The 15,827-nt window shown below is 46.6% G+C and overlaps 1 protein-coding gene across 1 annotated transcript in view; it reads left to right on the top strand.

Annotated features, from left to right (window-relative positions):
* Positions 1-15,827, top strand: part of SLC4A4 (solute carrier family 4 member 4) — a 149,196-nt gene that overhangs the window by 12,836 nt on the left and 120,533 nt on the right. The window lies entirely within an intron of this gene.

The raw sequence follows: 15,827 nt of genomic DNA, 5'->3' as shown, positions 1-15,827 counted from the left end.
TCCAGAGGCACATTACTCCATCCCACCCAGGAAAAGTGCTCTGGTAAAAGGTTTAGCTTTGCTCTGTGTTCTCAGGGTCAGCAAAGAGAGAATCTGGCAGGCTGGCAGAAGTGGGGGGATTTTCCAGCAAGCTGTTAAATGGCCATGGAGAATGTCTGACCACTCAAAGGGAAGGAGGATGGAGTAATGTCAACTCTTCGGTTGATGAGTAAGAAGCTTTGGCAGGTTTTTGAACCTGGTGTTTGTCTGAGTTAGCAAAGAATTCCAAGTGATTTCAAGAGAAATGGATTACCCCACTGATTTCACTGGGTGCCAACTCTGACTTGGAGATAATATTTACTAAATTGAGTTAAAAACTTCCCTGCTTTTCAATACAGGAAGGAGGAGAAAGATCCTGTTAAAAAGAACTGCAGAGACCATTTCAGAGCTCTTGTTTCTGGTGACCTTTCAATAATGCACAGCAGGACAGAAAGCAGCAGTGGGTCAAGTTCCTTGGCCTCAGAAAAATGAACCCTATTTTCTGAGGCTGGGCTACTTCAGTCTGTGACATTCATGGCACAAAACACTTTACAGGCTTCCGGTGGCAGTTCTACAAATGTGACAATGGGGTGTCAGCTTCGAGAGGAAGGAGCCTTTTTTATGTCTTTGCATCCCAGATAAATCCCCTTGTGTTTTGAGTTTTGGCATCTTCAGTTGATTACTCATGCAAAAGTGTGAAGGGGAAATACTACAGAGCTAATTATAATCACTTTTAATTAGATCCTGCAGCAACCCCTGCAAGAAATTTTAAGTGAGCGATGCACACACTCTGTGAGATTAGTGCTGCTTTACAACTAAATCCCAAAACTATGGAATCCTGGAATGGTTTGGGTTGGAAGGGACCTTAAAATTCATCTGGTTCCAAGCCCTTGCCATGGGCAGGGACACATGTCTCTGCAGCATGATGTATGGGCCCCAAACCATAAAGCACAAAGAAGTGTTGAAATACATGGACCTGTAAGTATTCTGCTGATACTTGGGAACTTGGTGAAGCAGCTAACAAAGCAGGAATTTTGGATGAAATTCCTGGTGACACAAGAGTGGGAACCGTTTCAAATATCCACTCTGTGTCCTGAATGTGAAATCGTTCTTAGGAAACCCTTATATACAAGGTCTCAAAAAGTTACCTGCTAAAACAGTGTGTCCATTCCATGCCTGGTGCAGCATTAGCAACAGGAGTGAGTGGTGTTATTCCTGTGAGGCAAGTGTTGGACAGGATGTATGGAGATACGGTTAGCTGTAAGTCTCCCATGTTTCTTCTTCCTCTGATTTCCTCTATCACAAAGGAAGTGATAAAAGAAATATTTTTGTGACTAAAGAACTGGATAATTTGTTGTTGTTAACAGGTGAATTCTTAAAATTAAAATGAGCCCTCATTTTGAAAGCCTTGAACTTGTAAATGGATCAATTGAGCCAAGTTTTCCAGGAAGTAAGCTTGGACCTTTAGGGCTGTGCTCAGCACTCCCTCTGAAATGGCTGAAACGCAGGGCTGCGAGTGCTCTCCCTCCACTTCAAGGGCTGTTGTGCTTGTTAGTTTTAAGGCTCGATGAGAAGGAAGCTCTCCTGGCTTCTCATTTGTGGAGACCAAAACATGGAGAAGTTTAAGAAACTCAGGCAGGGTTCTGGGTGAGTCAGTGGTGCTTTCTGAAATTCAAGCCAGAGTCTTTAATCCTGGTCCCACTGGCAAATCAATCGAGAGGCAAGTTAATAACAGAAATAAATTAATTCCTTTCTTCTTTGGTTCTCAAAATGCCTTCTAAAAGGATTTTAGGATCTTTCTTTAGGAACCTCATTCTACAGACAGCAGCAAAACTGTTCTTGTTCTTTCCATTTATTTAAGTGTTTTCCCCTCATTTCCTCGCCAGTGTTCAATTTGGGGCTTCTCTTGGTTTAAGACAATCTAAGGAGAAGGCTCTGGAATGAGTTGCCTCCCCATACAGATTTAACCAGTCCTGTTCCACCAATAAGGAACCAGTACAAGTAAAAAAAATACCAGTATACTAACAAGGGGATCAGCGAGAGGCAGAAAGTAACAGTAAATAACTGCTAGATACAGAATTGCTACATCTCAGAACCCTGCGAGAGAGAGACCTGAAGTGTAGGACGAGTGGCGACAAGTCCTCTCGAGAGCCTTCCCCCAGTACTGGCCAAAGATCAGATGAGGGAAATACGTTCAGCAAGGGCACAGTACAAGTATTCAGACTTGTGCACAGGATCCATATAAACTACTAATTTTCTAACAAATGGATGGAATAGTGTATTTTAAAGAGGTTTTCAATGCTGCCTCAACAACTCCAACAGATAAGAAATTTATTTTGTTTTCTTTCTGAAACACTCTAAACAAACACGTTTGGGACTTAACTGTGTCTTTTCCAAGATACTGTTCTGCTGCTTCTTGGTTTTAGTAGGGATTTAGAGGGCCATACAGACAAGTTGTGAAAGCTAGGGATCCCTGGCCTGACCAGGAATGTGACTTGTCAGCCTGTCATTCCTGTGGAAGAGATCCAAAACTGTCTGGTAGGACGTCCAGAGGCTTGGCAGGACAGGGTGGTGCAAACTGAGAGGGAATCTAATTAGCACATGCAAGTGTCTGAAGGATGGATGTTAAGAGCATGGGACCAGGCTCCTCTTTCCAAGGAGGGCCTTGGATGAAGGAGTGCAGAATGGGACATGGAGCAAGGAGTAGAGTCTGGCATTGCTTGGTCTTAGAGTCCTGGTGATCAACTGCCCCCTCTGGAGTGTACTGCTGCCGCAGCTCTGCGTTGACTCCCTGGCACCTGGCGTGTGCCCTGCTGAGCAGGGGCAGGTTTTGTATGTCCTGTGCTGGAAGCAGGCTCTCTGGAGAAGGAATTGTCTTAACCTTTGCATCTCCTTCTGGAACTTATATTTAAGGGCACATCTGGAGTGTTCAGTGCCTCAATGTGACCCATTACTTGTTGGACAGCTGTGCTAGCTGTAGAAGCTAGAAGTGTACATTTTAACAGGCAGTTAAAAATAGCTTGATCTGTTATAAATCACCCTCCCCTACCTGGTATTAATTTCCATGGAGCCGAAGAATTTAAAATTCTCCTGGTTTCTGCAATGGCTGCACCCTGAATTCAGAATATTGCCCCTTCCAAACAGAGTTTTAATGACATCAACAGTAAGTTCTTTCCAATGTACTGAAACCCTTAAGCCTTAAAAGAGACATAACTGCTGGATACTCTGCTGTGTTCTTCTTCTGTGTCTTTTCATTCCTTTTCTTCTACCTTTTGCCTTGGAATTGAACAGGATTCAGTTCTTCATTAAGTGTTCTTGGACTAGGAGCAGTATTGCTTTGGTTTTGTTCCCAAATACAAGTTAATGTAAGGGGGTAGCAATCCAGCTTTCCAAAGGGAAAAAACCAACAAACCAGAATAACCTGGCGGCCTGGTTATCAGGGTGTGATTACCTGTTCAGGTGTATCAGACTTGTATGTTCCCAGGTTACTTGGCAGTACTGACTTCATTTGGACCAGGTATGAAAACACTGCCATGTTTCTCTTTCCTAAACCAGTACGCATCAGAATACATCTTCCTGTGGACATTATCCTTGGATAACTCAGGGGGTGAAAACCAGGCTAAGTTTCCTGCACTGCACACTTAATGTGCTGGTCTGAATCTTATTTTTAGAATTTATTTCCATTTTCATTTCTATTACTTAGTACCATTCCTTAAATCAGTAATGTTTTAAAATGTTTTCAGACTTGTTTCCCAGAAGTCCTAGCTAAAAGGTAGCAGGAAAAAGTGAGTGTTGTGAAGAGTTAATTACAGAAGGAAAATCTTTTCTGAGGCTTAACTGGAGGCTAGTAATGAGTTGCATTGCCTGGAGGTGCATTGGAATGAGAAGGAAATGGGAAAGGCACTGGGGTGGGGTTTAACTGGTTTTGTGTTTTCCATGCTGGAAGATGGCAGATGAGTAAGTCCATTCCTCTTTGTACCTGTACATCACAGGTGAGAGCATCTCCGCATGTGCCTGGTCCGCTTCCATCCTAAGCATTTGGGAGCAGAGGTTGTCTGTGAGCCTCTTTGTGCAGCTCAGCAGGCTGTGGGGCAAAGCAGGGTGCTGGCGAGTGCTGCGCGGGAGTAGCCAAACACTGCAGCCGGCACCGGCGTTACCACAGCTACGCCTGCCGCGGGACTTCAAAGGGAAAGGCAGAAACAGTGCTTCAGCCATACGTGACCTGAGCTGATTCATGCTGCGAGTTAATTCCTTTCCAGAGACCTGCGGTGTCTGAGATGGAGGGGAAAAGGGATTTCCTTGGGAACGGCTTTTGGGTTTGGTATTTTATCTCACAGGCTTGCCTTGAAAAAGGAGACAAGTGCTCTGTTTGCTTGTAACTGCTGAGTAAGGTATGTGATGGGTTTAGGTAGAACTGGAAGTAAGGTGTACTCTACGCTCCAAGAGAGTTGGCTGTGGAGAATTAATAAATTAGAAAATTTTACCCATCTTAGTGCCTGAGATATGGGCTTTGTGGAGGCATATCTTGCATTTTGAACGAGTAGTCAAGCCCTTGTTTTTGGGTTCAGAACCAGGATGAGAGCAAGTATAGGTGCAATGAAGAGTAACCCAAGTGACATAAGGGAGGAACACTGTGGAGTCGATTGCTGAACCACAGGTCTCTGATGTCTTCAGTGCTTCTGTACATCAAGAAAATGTACATCCTGGCTCCCAATGCCAGCTCTTTCTTTTTGATGGCAGATGTGATCTGGCCTTCATCTGGAACTGGATGCAGCTTTCCCTTCTTGTTATTGCTTCTGCTTGTTGGCAGCCTGGAGCTGAAACACGAGATCACGGTTGTGCCGTGTCCTCGCACGTCTGCACATGCTGCCCCGAGGCGGGGTCCCACAGCAGCAGTGTGGGGAGGGCACGCAGCAGGACATGGGGCCATGTTTCCAGGAAAAACCTGCCTTTTCCCTCTGTGCCAGACTTGGTATTTCACAGAGTTTTTCCTGTTGATACGGGTCACGACCTGTATAAGACTCTTCTCAGGTGCAAGGTCTTTTGCACCAGTTCTGTTATTGTAACCAGAGTTTTCCAGAGAATTTAGGAACTGGAGAGTCCTCAGAAAGTCAGAAAACTGTGGGGTTTTCACAGTCCTGTGCCTTGCAAGAAGTCTGAAAGGATCCAGATATCCAAAGATGGGCAGTTTGGCCCACTGACAGGCAGCCAACACGTATTACTTACAGTGTCACTGGGCAAAGGGCTCACCTTACACCTGTGGCATCTGCAGAGCAAATTGTAGCAGTGGGATGTAGCAGTTTGTCCTGGACCCCATGCCCTCTGCGCTGGCAGCAGAAAGGCTGGGTGTTCACAGGGTGGACCCCGCTTTGGGGCTCACCCCCATGGTTCAGGCATTGCTGCTCTTGCTTGGCTTTCAGTGGCTTTAATGGAGACGCTCCCACAGCCTGTCGGGCAAATGAAGCAAAATGTCACAGGGGGGAAACTATTTTGATCCCTTTCACTGGGGGGGCAGAGGGGCGGGAAGAAGTGGGTTATAGTAAATGTCATACAGGCCTGGAGTTGGAGTGTCCCTACAAGTGGGACAGTGTTTGCTGGGCTCTGCCTCTCTGAACTGGAGCAAATGTGGAAGGCGAGCTGCTGCGAGCCTCTGGTTCTCCTGCTCAAGGAACCCATGGGACAGCTGGATCTGTGGAGGGACTGGAGGTAGGTCTGGGCAGCCTGGTTTGGGATGGGACACTGAGAGGTAGAATCAATCAGGAAGGGTACAATGATCTCCAGTCTGAAATCATAGCTCTGCCTTTTCCCTCTGTGCCAGACTTGGTATTTCACAGAGTTTTTCCTGTTGATACGGGTCACGACCTGTATAAGACTCTTCTCAGGTGCAAGGTCTTTTGCACCAGTTCTGTTATTGTAACCAGGAGAGCTTTCCAGAGAATTTAGGAACTGGAGAGTCCTCAGAAAGTCAGAAAACTGTGGGGTTTTCACAGTCCTGTGCCTTGCAAGAAGTCTGAAAGGATCCAGATATCCAGTGGAAACCTGTCATTTTGCTGTGTGTTCCTGCTTGCTTAATTGCTGGTATGTGGATGATGACAGAGTGATTTCATGAAAATTAATTTTTTTTATCCCATGTGTGATCTGTCTAGCCTGTGCTAGCATATACAGTTACTTCTCGGATAACATCAGCCTTGTGGCTTGTTGTCAGTGGCAGGTGCTCTTGCAGAGCCAACTTTTGATCTGTTTAAATCATTTAGATAAGTGGTATAACATCTCCCTGGAACACTGGGATAGCAAGATAAACCACGTTCCGTGTTAGGAAGAGAACAGTTGTGTGTCTCTCTGTATCTCAGAAGCTGTTGAATGTTTTTCAGCATTAATCTGCAGCCATAACGACCCAACTCTAACCTGCAGTTATTGATTGGGAGCGGAGCCAGCAAGTGCTGCAGAGTTGGAACTGATATTCTGAGAACTGTGGAAAACAAAGCCAAGGAGAGGAGCAGCAGAGGGAATTGGTTTGTGATAACTGTGTGTACAAGGAACAATAAGGGACAGAGGAAGGCAGGGGACGTGTCTCATGGGCTCTGCATTTCTCAGAAAGACCTAGTTGGGAAGATGTGGCATAAATAAGTCTTTGAGTCGTTCCTTTTCCATACTGGAAAGCCTCCTAAACCTGTTGTCACAAACCATCTGCATGCTGAAGATGTGCAATTTGATAAGGTATGATAGACTGTGCTCTAAATGTGACAATAGTAAGGGGATGTCTGAACACAAGTATTTTCCTTCTCCCGTGGAAAATGTTTGCAGTGGAGCAGGGGAACCGAAGTACTGGGATATATTGCTTATGCCACAGTAAGGGAAAAGATGGGAACGACATCCTGGGGGAGAGCTTTGCAGAGTTGATCTGGATGCTACAGCTTTCCCCAAGAATCACAGGGCAGAGACCGCTTGTCCTCTGCAGGGGTTGCTGCCCGGCTCAGGGTCTTTTCCCTATCCCCAGCTGCATCTTCCACCTGCTCCCGACCTCCAGCACAGCCGTGAGGGCAGGGGTGGCCAGGGTCCACTCAGCAGACCCTGCCTTGGGACTTCCCTGAGGCCTGTGCTGGGAAAAAAGAGCGGCTGTGGGAGCGCTCGGAGCCGTGGCACAGGTGAGAGGGTGGGGAGCGCAATGCTGGCTTGCTGCCAATGCCATTGCTTCTTGCCATTCTTCTTCCTTTTATTTTCTTTCCCCACCCCAAAGCATGGGAATGTAGTAATTGCATTTTGACCCAGTTTCCAGAATCACTGTAGCATAGACTTTGGCGGGGGGGGCGGTCTGAGGGAACCACTTAGGAATGAAAACCAGCCATTAGCTAGTACCAGAGGGGCAGGAGCAGCAGCAGACTGTTACAAGTATGCACTAACAGCCTTGTAGAACAACGTTATCCTGCATGTTTTTATGGGGGGAAAAAAAAGTAATTGCATTTACATTTTTTTGATATTTGATCCCTGGTACACAAAACCTTTTGAGCCTGAGTTCAGGTTGCCTTCAGCTGAAGCCCTCTAAGCATGGAGGCTTGGATCGAGTGCCTGGATTTTCAAAACTTGGCTGGAGGTTTCATGGCAGCCTTTCTTGTGGTTATTTCTGGTACCTCTGGCTGCCAATTGGAACGCAGGGCTGTAGATTTGTGGGGAAGTGGAAGGGGATGGGTGTGAGTGCATGTATGGAGTAGGAGCCCTTAATAGCAAGAGGCTTGGGTTAAGAGGGGGTTTTGAAATGCGCAGAGATTCACAGAGCAGATGCAAGTATGAAATCCAAACCAATTTCCTCATTCCGGCTATTAATATGAGATGGAGAAAAGGTCCTTTGAAGTGATTTCAAGCACCAATTAATATCCCTTGGAATCTCCCCATCAACTGAGTGAGGAGTCTTGATGTGAGAAGCTGGAATTTAACCTCACAAAGTAAGATAGGTGGGAAAGGAGAAAGAAAAGGCCAGAAGACATTGTCTTGAGGGGTGGGAATACAGTGTCCCCCAGCTTCTGCTGCATTGGTGTCCTCACTGCCTCTGTCCCCATCATGGATCAGGGGTGGCACCTGGAATAGTTACCCATTAGGTCTAGGAATATCACCAGTGCTTGAGCATGGATTATGCTGCCTCTGCTGCCGTGAAGAAACAAAGGATGTCAGCGCCCCAGGCTGCATTTCCCACCACAAACAAGGCTGTACATGAAGACAGCGTGCCCTGGAAAGCAGCTCTTGCCTGCTCCACTGCAGATAACAGCTTGGTAAGAGAATGCTCTGGCCTCAGAGGATGAGCTGGTAGGTGCCTTGAGGATGTCCCCTCCCTTGGTGAGGACGGATGGGGGCTTTGAGATGGGACCATGAGTGTGGGGGAAAACATAGCCAAAAGTTCAAGGCTTTGACAAATGGAGATAGTCCTCATGTGTTTGTATTAATCAAATGATATGTGAGATTCTCCAAAGGCAATATTTTATTCTGGAGTTGTTCAAGCATAAAATGAAAGCCTGCCCTTTGACAGCACTCATATTTTGTTAAAATGCTCCACCAGAACATGCTGTCCCAAATATCTGTCAATGCTCCGTCATGCCTGAGCCCTAAAGCACACAGAGCGGGATGTTGTCTCAGGACAGTCATCTCCTGTTGCTACACAAATGTTGAGGTGAAGCCTGAGTTTATTGGTTTTTAAGGCAGAAGATATTGTTTCTGCACATTTTTATTTCATACAGTGCCTTAATTTCTGTTAGTCTTAAGCTGATATGCCTTGGATTTATTTTGCTTGCTGGAAGGCTGGAGAAGCTGAGGCCAGACAGACATTTCATCTCTTCTATGTGACAGCTTGGTCCTCATGGCTGTTCTTGCAGGTCAGTGCTCCTGAGGTTCCACTGCCCGCCCTTCCCAGTGCTTCCAGAGCACCAGGAACTCCCTGGCCTTGAACTTCTGCTCACCAAATTGCCTCCTTCCTGTGGAGAGGAGCTTGGATGTGGGTTGTTGGCTGCAGCCTTCGCTAGGGACTTCTGCTGGAGGTAACCATGAGAGGTATTTAAATAGGTGGTTTCAGCAGCAGGTCTTGTGGGCAGGTTTCTCCTCTGAACTTCCTGGTACTGCCTCACATAAAATGCACAGCTTAGCGATTGCTGAATGTGGGGAGCAACTCTCAGTATCATGGAATCACAGAGTGGTTTGGGTTGGAAGGGTCCTTAAAAGTCATCTCATTCTAACCCCCTGCCATGGGCAGGGACACCTTCCACTAGACCAAGTTGCTGGATATCTGACAGGGCTGGACAGGGAAGGTTTTCATACCTACAGGTATCTATCCAAAGGTTTTCCAGTGGAGTGTGTGGCTTCTGGAAGGCTTCAGCTCAAGTCGCTTCTCCCTTTCTTTGGGATTTCTCCTAGAGATCTGGGGCTACGTGCTGGGGGTATTTCTCATCTGCCTGCGCTTGCAGGAGCTGCTGCAGAAGGCTGCAGAGTTGGAAAGAACATTGAAAGAGCAGCCAGCTCTCAAGGGTGCTTTTGCCTTATTTCTTTGGCCTTGTTTTGGCTTGGACAACACATTTCTCCAGTTTTACTTTCACTCCGATTTTTTTTTTTTTCCTAGAATGCTTTGCTCTTCACACTGCCCTGAAGTGGCAAAGCCCTTTTGGAGTTACACATGCTCCAGGGAACTGTTGTTTGCTCTAAACTAGACTGTTTCTTCTGGAATTACCTAACAAATAATTTAAAAGTCATTAAGTCCTCAAAGGTTTATTTATAGAGTGCAAATTTCTGGCTAAATATGACCTGCCAATGTTTGGTTTTCAATGTTTTGTTTAGGAAATGTTGATATAAAAGATGAGAGACAGAACAAGAGATGTGAAAATCCAAAGCAGTGAATGATGCTGCTGTTTAATTATTTGAAAAGAAAAGAAAACATTTCTGATGACCCAGGATAGACAATGGGATAATAAACTGAAACCCTAGGCAAAGGAAGAAAAAAACCCCAAAACAACAAACCAAGCCAACCTTTGGTGTGTGGCATCACAAATGGTGTCTTCCTTAAAAATTATCTGGAGTTCAGAAATGAAAGGACAGAAGAGAAAATATGATGTGGAGTTAGTGTATTGTTAAGTACCAGGCACTCCTGGGTAGCCTTTTTCTCCATATCAAAAGAGGGCCTGCAGAGGGAAGATCAGGCAACACTTGAGAAGTTAACCAGTGGAACCACATTTTTCACTGGGAATAGAGTCTGTATTATCACAATAGGAAAATGGTTAAAGGCAAAGAGCTGAGATGAACTGAGAAAAAGAAGCAGCATTGAGATGAATATCTGTTATTTAAATTGGCAAAGTGAGGGGAAAATAGTGTTCCAAGAACAATAACCTAAATGGCACTGTAAATCAATCAATGATAGGTTGTCTGGAGCCGAGCAATATAGATGTCCATGGATTTACTCTGTAGTTTCCTATGGTGGTAGTTTTATAGCTTTTTTCCAAAGTATCCATTGTAAGACATCATCTGAGAAGGCTGCTCAGGTGTGTATATGGTTGGATTAGGCAGAGAAGTCGGTGATTTACCTGTGTTACTGATGGTGTATAGATTTCCTGCGGTTGGCATTTGGCACATCCAAAGCCCTGTGGAGGTGTCCCAGATGGTATTTTTTAGCATCAGGAAAAGATGTAGTCTTGAATTAAGAGGATCACAGTGACCTGCCATTCAAGTTACTCTTTCCTTCAAGATATTGGATGCTCAAGACCAGATGCTCTCAGAGTTGTAGAGGCAAGGATTCAATTTTAGAGAAGCAGGCAGGAAGCAGTGTCCATCAGGGAAAGCATCTCTAACCCTGATGCCTGTCAGCTTGTGCGAAGTTATCTTCAACCAGAGGGTAAGAAGGCTGGCTGGGGGCTGCTGTGTTTTGACAGTAAAAATCCAAGTAAGTTGTAGTTTTTGTCTGTACTAGTCATGTTGTTGGACTTGGCTTTCCACTGAGAGTGGGTGAGATTCCTCCATGTCCTTCCAGTCAGTGATAAAATATTAGAAGCCTTCCTGAGCTGGTGCACAGGAGGTGAGGAGGGTTTTGATAGGGGTGGTGGTTGTTGCTCTGTAAGGATTCGGTGCTCAGAAGAATTGGTCTGGACCACACTACAGGTGCTCTACAAAAGGGCTGAACAGCTTGTTGGCCTATCCTTCTGAGCTTTCTTGGTGGCTTTTTTTTTTGGCCCAGGATGCCAATAGCTGAGGAATGAGGAAGAGAAAGAAACTCATCAAAATGACAGCTGGGGGGAAACTGGGAAAAGAAGAAATCCTCCTGATGTAAATACTGCTCGTCCCATTTGCAGCCCACCCATAGCACCCCTGTCAGGTCTGTACCCCATTTTTATGTGGATACAATGAGCCTTATGCTCAAGGGGCTTGACTTCAGCCTTGGATTTCCCTCCTACCCTGAGAAATGAAAGGATCTCTGTCGCTTCTGACTTGCTTTCTCTCTGAACTCGCTCTGAAGCAGAGAGCAGGTGATGTGTTTGAGAGCACAGAAGTGCTTCAGTGAGCTGGGCTGCTTCCGTAGCCCTCTCCTTCCAGAGAGGGGGAGTATTTGTTGTCCCAGTGGCCCAACAGTTGGAGGTGGTAGAAGTGTGTGTTTCAGCATCCTACAGTCTGGTGGGTATTGTGGGTGTAGGAACAAACACAATTTCTTTCTTTTAGCAAAGCCCTGCGTTTTTGGCTCTGACCAAAGGCTGGTTTGGCCTCGTTCCCTGCAGCATGGAGCAGGACACAACTTGAGGCATATGAAATCTGCTCTCTCCGCTGCTCCCTGGGGCTGGGGCATCGAGCCGGCCACACACTCACTGCCGAGGGGACACCAGCAGCTGACCCCCTCGGGGGTCTGCGCCTGGGGCTGGCTGCGAATCTGGGGGCGCTGGGGGGATGGGGGACGGGAAGCAGGGGTGCTTCCCAGCAGAGGGCCCCCAAGCAGCGCTGCCGGCTCCCCGCCTGCGCTCTCTGGGCCTCAAGCAGCTCCGGGGCTCCTGGCAGAGAGGGATGCGCGAGGTGTGGCAGTTTGGTGTGCTCTTGGAGGAGTTGCTCTTGCTGGAAAGATAAGGAGTGTTTTTGCAAGGAGATGTAAGCACTTTAGAGAATGCAGTCCTGGAACTTGGTAGGAGACTGGCAAGTCTTGCTCACAGGTCTCTGCAAAGCCCAAACCTGTGTTGCTTCCCAGAGGACTGGAACACAACTTGTGTTTTCTAAGCTCTTGAGGTGAGCACACTGTGCTTTCAGTAGCTAGCGGAAGTATTGGAAGGTACCAGAAGCAATTGCCCCAGCTGATGAAATCCCCATGGCTCTTCTCCTTGTGCCCTGAATGAACTGCTGTGACCTGGGTGGCTCTCCAAGTGCTCCAGGATGGCTCATTGCTCTCAAGCAGACATGGTGCATTATTCATGAGAAGCACATCAAGCGCTTCACAAAAACCCCCTTAACCCTCCAGTGTTCTGCTCTGTCTTACCGAAGCTGAATGTTTTTCAGCACCTCCTGTTTCTGCCTCTTCCAAAAGAGTGAGCCAGGGCAGGGGAAGTCAGTGGGAATTTGGCAGTTTTTCTTCCAAGGGCCCTGCAGTGGTTTCACAGGGAGTGGGCAGGCAGGGCTGAGCAGGTACTCTTACAGAGCCAGCACCCCACTGCATGTTGTTTTCATTGCTAGCTGAGGCAGGACTGTTAGAAAAGGCAGGACCTACTAATCAAGTTTCCAAAGGCCATGGGTTTGCTCACCTTAGACCTTTACTAATCAGCTATCAGGGAGTGCTTGCTGGGATGCCATGTTCTGTCTAGATTTCTTGGGAAGTGGATGGAAAGGACAGACAAGTCCTGATTCTTGGTGACTCGAATACAAATCTGAGAGCTACAGAGTTGCTTTTTGTGGTTCCCTTGGAAATCAGTCCTATTGTACTAATTCAGCTGTAATACTAAGGAATGCAGTGCAGGAATTTGTTGAGTTCAGCAGCTAAAACGGCTGCAATACCCATGTCTGTGTAAAACAGACCAAAAAACCCCTGACACCTCAAGGTCACAAAGAATAGCTGTGATCAAAGATTCAGTCCTGAGAACGCGCGTGAAGGATTCTGTTGGTGTAAAAAGGATTTGCTGTGTGCACAGGTGTGTTCAGGGTGAGCTGCTTTTGTCATGGTGACTTGGCACTGACGTTTGTCACCCCAGGAAAAGATACCGAAAGCCTCTCTGATAAGTACAGCTGTGGTTTCTCTGCATCTAAATCCTTCCATTGAAATCTTTTTATCCTCTGAAACTTCCTGACTTAGGCTGAATTACTTCTGACTTAATCCAACGCAAATATTTTATCACTGGGTAGTCTGCACAAACCCCTGGAAGTGCAGGAGCTGCCAGTTTCCATCTCATTCAGCATTGCCTCTGACTGACAATGCTGTGGTCAGCATGAGCGGCTTCCGAGGAATCTACCAGAAGTGCTGCAAGATATATTTATGGAATAACCTGCCCACAGGGAAAGTTTTACCCTACCAGTTCCACCGAGCATGCGCACGTATGTGTTCTCTAATCTTTACCATCAGAACTTTGCCTGTTCTCATTATCCATACACATGTCAGACACTATCACTGACAGTGATACCTGGAGCGACCTTGCTGAGTGAGGAAGGTGCGTGTGCGCTGGGTGAGAAGGCAGACCAGTAATTCTTGTATAGCAGCAGGCCTTTTGGTGAAGGTGATATCCTGTCCTGTGCCCTGTTGAGGCATTGCCTTGGCTGGGATGTGGGTGAAGGCCGTTGGCACAGCGTTTCCTCGCCAAAGCTTTGTGAGCACGGCTGAAGCCAGCGGGCTTGAAAGGCAGGTTCAAACAGCCAAAGTCTTCCCGAGTCCAGCTGCTTCTCTGTGGCCTGTGCGGTGAGGGGAAAGGTAGCAGGCTGTCGTCCTGAGTGACGAGCTCCTCTCCGGTTATTAAATCAAGCAGAGAAAGTAGTGGAAATGGCTGGGGAGGTTTGGAAGGGAATGTGCGAGCCAAGGTGTGTAAGCAATGCCGAAAGGTACATATATACATGTGTCAGACAAGTCGGCTCTAGCCAGCGGGTTTTATTTTGCCAGTCACAATGACAGACGGGATTATTAGTGCACTTTACTTTGGTGTTTTTCTGCACAGAGAGTGTACTCATTTTCAAACTTGGTCAAGACAACTGCCCTGGCTCTTGATTTAAGGACTTCTGGAAATGGCTCTGGTAGCGTTTTAGGTGATTAAACGCAGCGATGTTATTTAAAGACTGACTTGGAATCAAGCGTCCTGATGACAAAACATTTTTTTTAGCCAGCAAATTCAATGCACAGGTTTAAAATGACAGTATTTGAAGTTACAGTGAATTGTGAGGAACTGGAATTGGTACAGGAGTTATTTAGGTTCGTTACTGAAATAGCGAGCTAAGAGCCGGCTGCTGAGAAGAGTCCGTGAGGTGCTTTCATTGAGGGATCACAATGCTTGGGGCGATCCCAAAACTCCTATGAGTAATCTAAGTGGCAAAAAGCAACAGCAGTTTTCTCAAGTAGCTAATGTGTCTTCTCCTCAAGAGCTCCGTAGTTTATTTAAAAATAAAGTGAAGTGAAGGTACAGACTAACTGGCACACCATTAGGGATTTAAGGCATGGAGAGAGCAGTGCTTGCTTTGGAGCCTTTGGAAGAGGGAAGATGTTCAGTTATTTGGGTTAGGACTCAAGTATACAAAGCTTCTCAACTGATGTGGTGCTCTGCTTTTGTTAACACAGGGACTGTCATTAATTGAAATGAAATATAGTTCTAAGCGATGCGAGTGAGCGCTGTGCCCATTGGAAACTCACTGGCTGTTGAAAAACAGGATTTTAAAATACTGGATTTATTAAAGGGAACAGAGGAGCCCAAGTCCTGACCCATTCATGTGCAAACTGTGGCTCTGAGATCTTTCAGGGAAACACTAAACAGCATGAGGGGACAGGGACTTAAAGCCAATTGTCTATTCTCAGTGTCTGGGGACAGCAAAGGGGTGGCAGCAGCAGAAAGGAGAGGAGGAGTTTGGCAGGGAGATCCTGCAGCGCTCTCGCTCCGCTCTGCAAGTGCTCTGGTTTCTGTTGCTGCTGCCTTTTTTGCCTGGCCAATGGATTGCATATTATTCCCTAGGACAGGGTTTGGATGGGTGACAAAAGTGGAGCTTGGTAGCTGAGGAGCAGCTGAAGGGGCAGTTGCTGTGTGGTAATCATAAACCTTGCTGAAGAAGGGGAGTTTTCCCCCTGTGGAGCTACAATAGCCTCCTTTGTTCCCCTGAGAGTCCGTGTACTTCCCATGATGGATTGCTGTTCTGCCGTGTTCCTTGTGAGCCGTTTGCAGAGCTCCGTGGTTCAAAAATATTTTACGGATCTCGTCACCTTGGCCTGGACAGTCAAGCTGAGCGCAGGAGCTACAGCTGACTGAACAAGATGTGGGATATTGGCACTGCTTCTCTTGTCCAACATCACTCTGGAGGGAACCTTCACAAGGGCGATTAGTGGCCACAGAAGTGTGTGTGCAGGAGAGCGAGAGGAGGAACTAGGACTAGGCTGGCAAGCAGGGTGAACCTTGCCATGCTCGAAGCTAAGGAGGAGCAACATGTAAGGTACCATTTCCTCGGAAAATTATAATGAACTGGCTAAATGATGATTTCGATATTTTACCTGGGGTGGTTGTTGTTGTTGGATTTTTAATGTTTTTTGAAGTTTTTGTTTGGTTGGGTTCTGTTTGGTTGGATTTTTTTCTGTGCTATGTGCTTTTGGCCCAGAAGCGCCCTGGGTCGTGCGTTTCCCGTGGCAGGGAACC

Source organism: Corvus brachyrhynchos, unplaced genomic scaffold (assembly GCF_000691975.1).
Source record: "Corvus brachyrhynchos isolate BGI_N302 unplaced genomic scaffold, ASM69197v1 scaffold597, whole genome shotgun sequence".
Taxonomy (NCBI): Eukaryota; Metazoa; Chordata; class Aves; order Passeriformes; family Corvidae; genus Corvus; species Corvus brachyrhynchos.
The sequence above is the reverse complement of the archived record's forward strand: the minus strand, read 5'-3'. Positions and strand labels throughout refer to the sequence as shown.